This window comes from Amphiprion ocellaris, chromosome 7 (genome assembly GCF_022539595.1).
Source record: "Amphiprion ocellaris isolate individual 3 ecotype Okinawa chromosome 7, ASM2253959v1, whole genome shotgun sequence".
In the NCBI taxonomy this organism is placed as follows: Eukaryota; Metazoa; Chordata; class Actinopteri; family Pomacentridae; genus Amphiprion; species Amphiprion ocellaris.
The window spans coordinates 19,290,084-19,304,319 of NC_072772.1; positions in this window are offsets into that span (position 1 = coordinate 19,290,084).

Sequence of the window (14,236 nt, forward strand, 5' to 3'; positions counted from 1 at the left end):
GACCCGCCACCGGCAGTTTTCTTTGTTTGTCTTTGTCAGGATTTTGATAAAACTTAAGAAGGGTCTGGTCTTGAACCAGCGACCTGCAGCTCCATAGGCAAATCCTTAACTCACTGAGCTACAGATCAGATAAAAAGAAATAATTTCGTCGTCCCTTTGGCATCGTAGTTCCTCAAGTGACCACATGGGTGGAGCTGAGGCGGAGTCTGGGTGGAGTCTGGGCGGAGAGTAGGCGGGGAGGTGGGTGGCGGCCTCCCCCCTCTACTCCCCCACCTCCCCACACCGCCCACCACACCTTCCCCCGCCTGACGAGTTCTTCGAGTCTCCACGAGTTCTTCGAGTCTCCATGGGTTTTCCCCAGTTTCTGGAGTTTCCACCAGGTCGGAGGCAGAACAAGTTGTCATGAAGAGGTGTTGATGTCGGCCAGGATGGAGTGACTTTTTACAGCAACTAGAAGGAAGACGACTAGAAGAGCAGGTCTTTAACCACCATCCATAAAAACTATGGAGTCGGCTCCAGAGAAATGAAGGAAGGTCAATTTTTATCAACCTCCATCCAGATGTTCAACTTTATATCTTTACTTTGACATTTTTAGCACCACAAACCTTTAGTATCACACTTTATTATCATTTATTAGGACTTTAATGGAATCCACCAGCAGATTTAGTTTTTGTTGAGAAACTTTATTCTTGTCGTCGCAGGACTGCAGTATTTAAAACTGTTCCTTCTATTTGACCTCATGTTTATTAGTTTTAGTGGAGAAAGTTATTTTAGTTGTCGATTAGTCTCTTAAAAACCAAATAATAAATTGGATTAGTCAAGAGGTTTAAATTTCTTACTTTGTCATATTTTAAATATGACAGAAAATGGAAAAATAAAGTGTCTTGAGACAATTTGACTTGTAATTGGCGTTATATAAATAAAATTGAATTCAAATTGTATGTATCTTGTAATGTTGGAGTAATTCAGCCATATATGTTGAGAAAACACATTTTCTTTGACCATTAATCTGTTGATTGTTTTCTCCAGTAATTCATTTCTTGTTTTGGTTTATAAAATGTCAAACCCAAATATATTCAGTTTACTGTCATAAAAACCAAAAAGATTTACATTCATGATGCAGAAATCAGGCAGTTTTTCACTTTTTATCTTAGTTTAGTCAGAAAGATAGTTGATAATGGGTGAATTGTTGCAGCTTGTGAGCCGTAAAAGGTTTTAATCTTTGGGGCTGAGTGTCAAAAAACATTCAGAAACCAACATCAACAAAACACTCAAAGATTTGAACATCATTTGCATGACAGTGTCAAATTAAAGGACATTTATTTCCAACGTAAATGTGTGATATTCATCCTCTGGAGCTTTCTCTTCACATCGTCTTCCACCTGGACTGGTTTGGTCAGGAGCATGTGCAACAAACATTTGAAAAACTGCACTTTAACATCAATGAATGACACTGAAGTTTAATTTCTACATAAATGAGAGTGAGTCTGGATGTGCTGCTCTGTCATTAACTCCTAAGTTTAGGGAAAGTTAAAACAAAAGAAGACAGTTCAGATAAGACATGAGAATGAGCTTATTTTGAGCAAACATCTCAGACTTTCTGAGCTTCAGCAAATCGAGCAAGATATTTTAACAACAAGCAACTCAAGAGATCCAGAAGTTGGAGAGAGTTAGATTTAGCTGAGCCAAAGAACATGTGGGATGCTAACCTAGCAAACATTTCAGACTTTTCTCTGTGAATTCTGAGAAATAATTTACTATTTAATGACAGAGCTACACATCTTAACTCAGTCTCATGAAAACAGACTCTAATTCAGTGTCATCCATCCATATTAAAGTGCAGTTACCCAAAATGTTTGTTGCATGAGCTCCAACAAAACCTGTCCAGGTAGAAGGCCACTTTGACAAACAGGAAGTGGAAGATTCCAAGCCGATTTATAGAAGGGGGAAGCGGACTGTACTAAGTGTGGTTGAGTATAGAGGGGTGTTTTGTGGGTTTTTAAGGCTGATAATGATTATTACTGAGACATTTGGAGTTGATATTCATTTGCAGTAAATGAAAGTATTTAAAATCTTGGAGTTAAACGTAGAAGAACACAAACTCTAACAGGAAAGTTTGTTGATACGTTTTTGTTTTGTTTCCAGATGTTAAGTTAAAGGAGTTTTATTCGTGACGTATAACCAATCAAATCACTCCAGAAGACAGAGCGACCACAGGTAGATTAAGGTTCAGAGCCAAAGTAGCACCATTTTTAAATGTATTTATTACCGTAAATCAGTAAAAAATAAAATACTGATAATCAGTAAATCAGTCAGCCCACAATTACTACAATTCTACAATGTATGTCTCTTTCCTTTGACTTGTTATTTGTACAATATACAATGTATATGATGGTGTTTTTTCATACCAAAGGCTATACTATGATGTTTTCAAAGAGACATACGATGCTACTCTGGTTGTTCTGGCCCTGGGCCGATGCACTCCTCCTCTGTTTTCTAGATTATACTCAGCTGCATGCCTTCGTCCACCCGGCCTCCGTTGACTCGTCCCGCCTGCCGTCTCTGGAGCTGAAGCTGGATTGGAACAGACCAAAGTACAGTCCAATCACGATGCCAGCTGCCTCTCAAAAGGCTCCTTCATCTGGCAGGTGGCAGCACTTCTTCTGAGGGGAAGCTGAGCTGGCCCAGCAGAACTTTGGAGATGTGTTCCAGTGGTTGGTGGATGTGTAGGGAGATAGAGAGGCACCTTTGAATTGTTCAGAAAGGAAAACAGGGAACCCATTGGTAGTTTTAGTTTAGTGTGCTACTGCGGTGTGTTTTTGGGCTTGAAGAGGTGAACAGGAAGAGTTTTTTTTCGTATTGATTATCTTTTACTTTGTTCCTGGTTGGAATGCCCATCAATGTCAACATGAAGTTCACTTTTAGTTCTGTTTATTTATTTTTATTTTACAAACACCCATTTGCTTTTAACCCCCTTACATGTTGTGTTGTTGTAAATTTCCTCTTTCAAATAAATACTCATCTAACCCTCTGGAAACCAGTGTTTGGACTGTTTTGGTGTTGCTCCTCACCTACTTCAGACAGCCAGGACAAAACAACGTTTTGTGGACCAAAGGCTATACTATGATGTTTTTAGAGCGACATGCTATACTATGACATTTTCAGAGAGACATGCTAAACTATGATGTTCTTTGGACGACATGCTATACTATGACGTTTTTTGGACCAAAGGCTATACTATGACGTTTTTAGAGTGACATGCTATACTATGACGTTTTTAGAGCGACATGCTATGTTGTGACGTTTTTTGGGCGACATGCTATACTATGATGTTTTAAGTGTGACATGCTATACTATGACGTTTTTTGGGCGACATGCTATACTATGACGTTTTTTGAGCGACATATTGTACTATGACATTTTAAGAGCGACATGCTATAGTATGACGTTTCAAGAGCAACGTGCTATACTATGATGTTCTTTGGATGAAATGCTAAACTATGACGTATTTTGAGCCACATGCTATACCATGACGTTTTTTGGGCGACATGCTATATTATGAAGTTTTTAGAGCGACATGCTAAACTATGACGTTTTTAGAGTGACAAGCTATACTTTGACATTTTTAGAGCGACATGCTATACTCTGACGTTTTTAGAGCGACATGCTATACTCTGACGTTTTTAGAGCAACATGCTATACGATGACGTTTTTAGAGCGACATGCTATACTATGACGTTTTTAGAGCGACATGCTATACTCTGACGTTTTTAGAGCAACATGCTATACGATGACGTTTTTAGAGCAACATGCTATACCATGACGTTTTTAGAGCGACATGCTGTATCATCATGTTTTTAGAGCGACATGCTATACCATGATGTTTTTAGAGCGACATGCTATACCATGACGTTTTTAGAGCGACATGCTATACTATGACGTTTTTTGGACGACATGCTATACAATGACGTTTTTTGGATGACATGCTATACTATGACATTTTTAGAGCAACATGCTATACTATGATGTTTTTTGGACGACATGCTATACTATGACGTTTTTTGGGCGACATGCTATACTATGACGTTTTTTGAGCCACATGCTATACTATGACATTTTTAGAGCGACATGCTATACTATGACGTTTTTAGAGCGACATGCTATACTATGACGTTTTTAGAGTGACATGCTATACGATGACGTTTTTTGGGCGACATGCTATACTACGACGTTTTTAGAGCGACATGCTATACTATGACGTTTCTAGAGCGACATGCTATACTACGACGTTTTTAGAGCGACATGCTATACTATGACGTTTCTAGAGCGACATGCTATACTATGACGTTTTTAGAGCGACATGCTATTGTATGATGTTTTTAGAGCGACATGCTATTGTATGATGTTTTTAGAGTGACATGCTATGCTATGACGTTTTTTGGACGACATGCTGTACTCTGACATTTTTAGATGGACGCTATACTATGACGTTTCAAGAGTAACACGCCATACGATGACGTTTTTTGGACGACACGCCGTACTATGACGTTTTTTGAGCGACATGCTGTACTATGACGTTTACAGAGCGACATGCTGTACTATGATGTTTTGAGAGCGACATGCTATACTATGATGTTCTTTGGACGACATGCTAAACTATGACGTATTTTGAGCCACATGGTATACCATGACGTTTTTTGGGCGACATGCTATACTCTGACATTTTTAGAGCAGCATGCTATACGATGACGTTTTTAGAGCAACATGCTATACTATGACGTTTCAAGAGTGACATGCTATACGATGACGTTTTTTGGGTGACATGCTATACTATGATGTTTTTAGAGCGACATGCTATACTGTGACTTTTCAAGAGCGACATGGTATACTATGACGTTTTTTGGACGACACGCTGTTTACATGAAACTCAACACATTAGCTTGATGCTACGTTAGCTTTAATCAGGCTATGACTGAGCAGCTAGCTCGGTTAGCATCGCTAACATTAAAGCTAATATTTACTATGCTAACTTTCTTCTCTGGTCAACACACAGTGAAACAAACTCCACCAACATCTGGAGTGCATGGCACACATTATATCTGACACTAAAGCTGCATATAAAGTGCATTAAAAGCGGCACCGATACGAAAATAAACATTTACTTACCAATCTATTAGAGTCCTTTCAGCATCTGCTGGTAGAATCAGCCGAAGGTAGAAAACTGGTTAAAACAAGCCAACGGGCAGGAAAACTGTCTGTGGAAAATGTTGTGCTGCTGCACCGATAAATAAACCAACAGTTATTATATCAGAATTAATCCAAATGAGGAGAGCAGTCTCTGCTGCCTCCTCCATCGGACCTATCAATCATTCCAGACCGGACTGTCAATCAAGTAGTCCCGCCCCCTGGCTTCGCAAAACTGTAACGCTCTATAAAAAAAAATCAATATTGATTTATTTTAAGATCTGCCACCTGATCTCTCATTTTGACCATGACAACTCACGAAAAAAAATGTATGTACAGTTTATGCACCGTACTCTGTTTGGCTCCACACTTGCTGATGACCACTTCCGGTCTTAGAAAATGAAAAAACTGACCTTTTTCGTTTCTGTCTCTTACTGATTTTACTTTCTTGTTATTCTAAATATAAAACGAAAAGCATTTTTTTTAAAAATCGTATATCCCTTTTTGATCATGAAAAGGAAAAAATTTTAATTTTTGTATTTTAAAACGAAAATCAAATAACCACTCGTTTTTTGTTTTTCAATGCCCATTTCAGAACGGAAAATCCAATTACCAGACCCGTACACGGACCCAGGTCCTTTATTCTATCATTGCAGTTTTTTCAAGAATTGTCATTTTTCTTCAAGACTTGATATCATGGTTTACTGCATCTCTATAAGGTAGTGCTTTTTAAAAAAAATACCAATGTCTTAAGGTTCTAGCGGACCCCAGTCAAAAGCAGCAAATTCAGTCTATTTACTGTAGTTGTAATAGATTTACTGGGTTGATGTTTGCTGATTTAAAGCTCTCTGTCATTTTAAAGTAGACAGACACAGGTGTGTTGTCTTTATTTAAATTCTATTTTTATTTATTTATTTATTTGATAGGGACATTGCACATTAATGAACGTCTATTTAGACAGCAATAGACGTACATATGCCAGATTATAGCAACAATGCTAATTTGCATCTGCAGTCCCTAGGCAGAAAAAAACCCCCAGAAAAAAACAGAACAGTGAAACATAGGACAATAGGTCACAATAAAAATGCATTACAAAAAGTACACAAAGAAAACATAAGAGTGAAACATACAATGAAACATAGGACAATAGGCCACAATAAAAGGACAATAGGTGGGTCAGTATATAATTGCAAGACTTTTTGTGTCATTGTTGATACTTTTGCTGTTTTCAAGTCTAAAATCAGTATGGCCGCCTATAACCAAACACCACATGGTATTTTTAGAGAAAGATTCTTCTAAATATTATATATACAATTTAGTAAACTGAAATTAAAAGTTATTTATAAATATATTGTAGTAAACCTGTTGACATGCGATAAATCCTCATTTGACTCACACACTACTTTATATTAAATAACTCAGAAAGCCTTGGAGTCTTGCCAGTCTTTTCTTCAGGAGGAAGTGACATCATGTGGAGCAGGTCATGTGATCTAGAATTAACTACACTTCCTTGAGAGTTGTTTTTGTCATGTGTAACTCAGTTGAAAGTGATTTCTTGGACACAGATACAATTTGTTATTTTCCATATAAAATTTAATATTGAGCCAAAAAATAAACATCTGTCATGATTATCTCAACAAAAAGAACACAATCAAAACTATTTTTGAATGAGCTCATTTCATTATTGTGTAGCTAATTAGAAGGTGATTGTTAAATTCAGACAGTTACTTAGTTGACATTTTAGTGATATCCAGTCATTTTTTTTATTAATAAATGATTGTTTCCATAGTAAATAATTATGGAATTTGTAAAGACATGATCATAATGAACATAAACACATTCGGTTTTTTTTGTTTTTGTTTTTTTTTAACTTTTAATAAAAATGTATGCAAGATATATCCCATGGACTTCAAAAGTCCCTCATTTATATATTGACCCAGGTCACAATAAAAGCACATTACAAAAAGTACACAAAGAAGTTAAGGGTCAGTGGTTACAAGACTGGTTCACTTTCAGCCACAGTTTAAGGTGAGTTCATAACAGACAAATTTAAAGTTTATGTTCTGTTACACAGGATAAGACAAAAGAAATTGGGTATCATGCAGTCGGAGCATGATCAGGACATGGTGTGAATGAAGGAAAAAAACACAATTGTGGTTGCTGAGGGGGGGAGTGAGAAGGAAGAGTATTTGCTTTTCAGAGCGCCACGATGTTTACCTAAAAAAATCTAGAATATATCTCTATAATAAAGTTTTGGATGCGATAAGTGTTGGATTTTAGGCAACAGCAAGCAAATCAAGACTGGAAATTAAATTATTCATAAGAAAGGGGTGTGAGAATCAACAGATGGTAAATACAATTTTAGGAATTAATGGGAATGGTACTTTAGATAAAAACTGCAATTTGCATTAAGACATTTTCCTTTTTTACAGTATTTAAATTAACGTTCCTAAAACAACAGAATTATTTTGGGGATGACATCAATCACATCACTTATAATGTTTAAAAAATAAATAAGCTAACATTTTGTTATGGTGGTTATTTCACATGGATGTGGGGAAAACCAACATCCATGTGATGAGTTTCAGGTACAGGGCAAAGCATTACCTGGAAAAATATAGTCCATATAATACATGACCATGACCACCAAGGAACGCGACGGAGTTATGTGACGATTGGCGTATATTTGTCGGTCTGTTTGTCTGTCTGTTAGCAACATTACTCAAAAACAGACCAATGGATTTGAATGAAATTTTCAGGGAAGGTCAGAAATGACACAAGGACCAAGTGATTAGATTTTGGCAGTGATGCAGCTTATAGTCTGGATCCATGGATTTGTTAAAGATTTCTGTATCATTGCGAGATAGCGGCACGGTGTCGCTGTAACTATGACAACAAGTGAACACTACGTCAGCTGCCTGCTGTTTTGGTCTCCATCACCTATATTTACAGTATGCTGAGGCTCTTTAGCTGCTAAATACCCACCAGCTTGTCGTTAATGATCACGATTGCGATCCTACTACAAATCCATCACTGTGGACTTATCAGGACTTATCTATCGGAAATCATACAATGACTGAGCAGCCTTGGGGGAGTACTGCACTCGCTGAGTGCTTTTCTTGTTTAATAAAGTATCCTGGGAGCATTTACTGTATTAATGTGCAGACTAAATTGGGATGGTGGGAAAAGGTGATGCAGCAACATACAGCCTGAGAAATCATGCTTTTTTTTAAAACATAAAAGCACATTAACATATTCTAATACATTCCATATTTCAAATTATAAACTTGTACATGCCCATCAGATGGTCTCTTAAGACATCCGTAGCTTGATTCCAGATGAGGACCCCTGATCACAGTTCCAAAAATACAGTCTGATGTCAAAAATGCTGCCGAAGTTAGTGTAACATTTCTTCATCAGCTGAAATGTTGCAGAGTTCAAGGCTGCTAATAATAGCGAGAAGATGTACTCTGATGATATGACTAAATAAAACAGTAAGGGGTCAACATGCTCTCAATGAAATGGATTGTATATGAGTGCCTTTGAGGAAAATCATTCAACAATGTGCTTTGTTGCCACTCAGAAGATAATAACAGTTTTATTTCATCACACTGCTGGACACCATTTCATATGAGAATACTACTTCTCTATGTTGCCAAAGTTAAACCTTAATTTTTCTCACCTGAAAAATTGAGGAGTCTTTCTTTAATATTTCTGAACAATACTCAAGACATCAAAACTATGAAAAAACATGTATTAATAAAATATGTCATATTTGTGTACCTTAGAACTGCCAATTAACAACGCCTTAAATAAGAGAACATATCAGTGTTTCTCAGAGTTTAAGTAGCAAACACATCTTAAGTAACTTTAACTGTAGGGAGGAGACTGTGCTAATTCGGTCTCTATGGTTTAAGTAAAGCAAAGAAACCACTAGTAAGAGGAATCAATTAACTTCTTCGGCCAAGGAATACAAGGAATGGACTCAGACGTGCAAGCCTGTGACTTTAGTGTGAGTTAAAATCTGAGATTCTTGGTTCCTTCTGCAGTGTCTTGCTGTGTGGTTCCCACTGTGAAGGATGGATACCATAATCAGCAGTCTACACCCAGCTGAGATGTCTGGGATGAGTTGGACTGCAGAGGGATTGAACAGCAGTCAACAAGTGCTCAACATATGAGGGAAATCCTTCAAGGCTGCTGGAAAATCTCCAGGTGACGACTATGCAGCTGGCTGGGAGAATAAGGAGTGTGCAAAGCTGTTATCAAAGTATGTAATGACTACTCTAAGGATTCCAAAATATTAAACATACACTACCATTCCAAAGTTTGGAGTCATTTAGAAATATACTTATTTTTGAAAGAAAAGCTTTTTTTCTCAATGAATATACATGAATCATAAATCCAGTCTATACATTGTTAATGTAGTAAATGACTTTTCTAGCTGGAAACAGCTCATTTTTAATGGAATATCTCCATAGGAGTACAGAGGAACATTTCCAGCAACCATCACTCCTGTGTTCTAATGCTACATTGTGTTAGCTAATGATGTTGAAAGGCTAATTGATGATTAGAAAACCCTTGTGCAATTATGTTAGCACATAAATAAAAATGTGAGTTTTCATGGAAAACATTATATTGTCTGGGTGACCCCAAACTTTTGAACGGTAGTGTAGGTTTTAAAAAAATACATTTATGTATATTACATAATTCCATATTGTATGACTAATGTTTTCAGGGAGGTTCTACTGTATAAAAAACAGTAAAATTAAACATTATGTGAAAATTTTTGCCTGGCACTGTCGATTCATTTTTAATTAAGCCAGTATTTGGTGCGGTGACTGTCATTGACGGACCTCTGCAGAAAGATGAAAGAGGAGATCAATCCTATAGCAGTCTCTTGTAATGTGTGGACATCATTTGCAGTGTACATAAAAAGTTGATTTCACTGGGGTGTGTGTTGAATTCTGAGCTTCTCTGTTCTATGTTGTGCAGCCAGTCCGACTGAAGCCATTGGAGAAAGACTGAAAGTGTCCAATCTCTGTGCTCCCTAGCAATTTTTCTGATAAGCATTGCTGATCAGTGCTTTTCTTAGATCTACGCAGCTGTTTAGTCCCAATTCCTTGAGTTTATTCCGCATTGTGCATGTGGAAATGCTTTTACTATCACTACTAAACATAGCCTTGAATTCTGCTGTTGACTTCCTACGATCATCCAAGAGTTTGTTCCGACCACATTTGTTCCTCGAAGATGATGGTTCACCATTATCTTTCAGTTTTTAATAATGCGTCGGACGGTTCTTAACCTGATTTTAGCAGTTTCAGAAATCTCCTTAGTTGTTTTCTTTGCTTGAAGCAGGACAATAATGTCACCCTTCTGAAACAGATTAACATCCTTTCCATGACCACAGGATTTGTCTTCCAAAATGGTTGTTTTATAAATGAGAAGCTCCTCACTGCATCAGCTAGGGTTAAATAAGTTGTTGCAGCTGAAACATATTCATCACTGCAGTAATTATCCAATGGAAGGCTCTTAACTATTTGCTTAGTTAAAGCCAAGTGACGATTTATTTTTGGACAGGCAGTGTATTTTACATTGTTAGTGTGAGCTGGAGAATGTTTTGCTGGGTCTCGTGTGCACAACGTTTCAGGTTGTGAATGAAAATGAATAGAGGGTATCGAATGGCCAATGTGCCGATTTGTTTTGGTCTGAGATGCTCGTGCTTTAGCAACATCCAGTATATCAGAATGTTGCATATATAAGCTTTAAGAAAAGCTAGAGTTGAAAATAATAAATTAAGTAATCTGTTGAGGTCCCTACAGAGCATTAAGAGTTTATAGATAATGGATGGAGCAAACAATCTAATATCCAGTTAGTTGGACACAAGAGCTATTTAAATGTTTAAACTTGGGCTTTGGAAGCTAGTAGTGTCTATTGCCCTCCAGTTTCTGACTATTTATCAACCAAAAAAGTTACTGATTAACTGAGGAAATAAATGAGCTATAGAGTTTATGTTTATTACAGCATCTTTCTACTGACTGTGTTGTTGCTTGTGAAGATGGCATCGGCCTACGTGTTGCCTTCACTTCATTAATTCTGTGTCCGTAGGATAGATTTGTGGGGGTGGAGAGGTTGGATAGCTGTCCATCTTTTTAAGACATCATTGTGAGCCATTCTGAAATCCTACCCTCAGTGGTTTAAAGTTCTATTAAATTTTACCCTTTAACAGCAACTATTTCTTGCAACGAGACACGGAAGAGTCTAACCTCCATGTTCAGTCATTTTCTTCATGTTCAGCTGAGTCGGAAACTACAAACCAGAACTCCAGAAAACTGGAACGGATAACGCATCTTTGATGTTGGTGCTGAACATTGATTGGACATAAATGTCATACAGTCCAATCCTTCTCATCTGTGGCTGTAAAAGCCCCCAAGTAGGTCAAAGAAACTTCATTTCTACTTTGAGGAATTATGTCCTCTGAAGATATCTCCATATGTGGTCTAGCGGAGGGAAACAGCAGAAATAACAAAATGTTAGCTTTTACATGACTTACCAAGCAAAGAAGACACAGGATTTTTGCCTCCATAAATTATGGATCTCTGCCGGTTTCTGTAGCAGACACCGGCCTTCAACCATCCATCTCCTCCTCAGCTCGCTCTGTCACTCTCTGTATATGCATATGTATAACATGTATGCCTAGATACATGCAGCCTTTCCCTCCCGGCAAAAGGAAAGGGATGAGGAAGAGCGCTTCATCACAGACACTTCTCATGGTTAAAAATCATTTTACTTACATTCAGTCAAAGCAGGTGAGGCAGAATAAAGCTCTGTGATGGAAACTGTGCTTTTGAGCAAAGAAAACAACGATGAGAGGATTTAAATAGCCCGAGCAGCGCAGTGAGACAGAAGAGGAGATGGCAGAATGTGGTGGAGGCAGAGGAAAAGACAGCGAGATGAATTGAAATGAAACCTCACTGTCAGGAAGCAGCTAAATATGGATCCAGCAAAGCCAAGTCAGTTCTAACCAGATCAAACAAGTCATCAGCTTTAACTTTCAGGCTTGTTCAATAATCCTTTAAAGGGTCTGCCCTTGCATTATTGAACAGCACTATATGCTGAGCCAGACACATGCTACAGTTTGGAATCAATTGCAGACAGGAGCTTATGGCTGGTGTCTGCCCCGACGTTCATTTTAGCATTTTATCTTTGTGTTTTGATGTGTTAATAAGCATGTTCTTGTGCTCTTTGTTCAGCCAGTTATCGCCACAGTTGAACCAGACAGTTTTGTCATCATTATTAAAGCATTAAATATCCACATCCATCAGTTGTCTTGCATTGGTGTTGGCCATCCCCCTCTCAGATGCAGCTAAAAGCAGAGGGAGTGATGCCTCTCAGTGCGATTATGATGTTATCAACACAGACTGCTCTCTGCTGTACAACATTAATGGATTTTCTGCTGCCAGTGCCAGGAAAAGCCACACAGAGCTGAAGTTTGATCACACAACCGGCTTTGTTCTGCTGTTCAAAGCCTGTCCTGGGACGGGGAATCCTGTTTAGAGCCAGCTCATCTCAACTCTACACCAAAACCAGCATCTGGGCTTTTGACAGCAGCGAAGACCTTTGTAGTAACTACACGTTTTCCAAAGCTTGATCGGGTGTAATTTGTATTACTGGCATTCTGAGTGCTGATAAATTAGCATCTACTCTCTGAGAATAAATTAAAACAGAAAAAAGTGACCATTTGTTTGGCCGCGTCCCCCCGAGTCATGTCTGTGAAGCCTTCCGATCTTAAATATTACTTATACACTCTACCAATGACCAAAAATCACAGTAACCTTTGAAATAATTAGTCTTCACATAGAAGCAAACAAAGCAAGATTTATGATTAAAGGGCTGAACATGGAAACTGATTATTAAAATAGGACTGGGCAAGCTTGTGCAAAACAATGCTTAAAATCTAAGAATCCAGTCAAATGATGTTAATATGCACTACCGGTCAAAAGTTTTAGAAGGCCCCAATTTTTCCAGTTTTTTATTGAATTTCAAGTAGTTCAAGTCCAATGAATAGCTTGAAATGGTACAAGGGAAGTGGTGAACTGCCAGAGGTTAAAACAAAAGGTAAGGTTACCACAACTGAAAAATAATGGACATTTCAGAATTATACAAAAAGGCCTTTTTCAGGTAATAACAAAAGTTAACAACTTAACCCTCATCAGTACACCTGGGGTCCATGTGGAGCCCAGGGGTATAAAACTTGTCATATTTTTTTATTTGTAAGTTGGATTTTTCAGTCTCTTTAGGTAGCTGTCACCCACATAGTTGCCATCACATAAATCAAAGCTTATTTGATTCCAACCAGGTTTGTGGTGTATATATTAAAAAAATCATCTGGGGTACATGGGGACCCCCGCCAGCCCCAGCCGGACTGTGCATCTTTTATTTATGTATGTTTGTGTTATGTTGCTCTTCTGGTGACTGCTTCAGTTGCATTGTGTTTCATTTCAATTCAGGAGTTCTCATACCAATATAGTAAGCAATACAAGTCAGCAATCATCAATAGTAATTTCATGGTTTCTTTCATATTTGTATCTACAGACGACACACGTTTTAGGAAAATATGTATTGAGAGGACATGGACAGGTACAGAAATGTGAAACAGATGAAATACTACAGGGGTCCAGCTGGACCCCAATTGTGCGGATGAAGTAGGTTTTGCCACATGTACTGATGAGGGTTAAAGCTGTTTCTGCAGCAATGGAGGTTGATCAAGCCTTGAAAGTTGGTGCTACCAAATCCGACAGGTGTCCCAACTTTTCTAGATTACTTACAACCTCCTCTGTCTGCATAAAAGTAGTGTTGGAACACACCGTGGCACCAGACCCTCCAGAGCATTATTTGAACAATATTGTACTGCAGAAAGTAGTGTGCTGCTATAAGAATGGCAAGGAAAAGACAATTAACAACAGAAGAGAGACAGACCATCATAACACTTAAAAATGTAGGTCTTTCCTACAGAGAAATTGTGAAGAAAGTCAAGGTGTCAGTGAGTACAGTT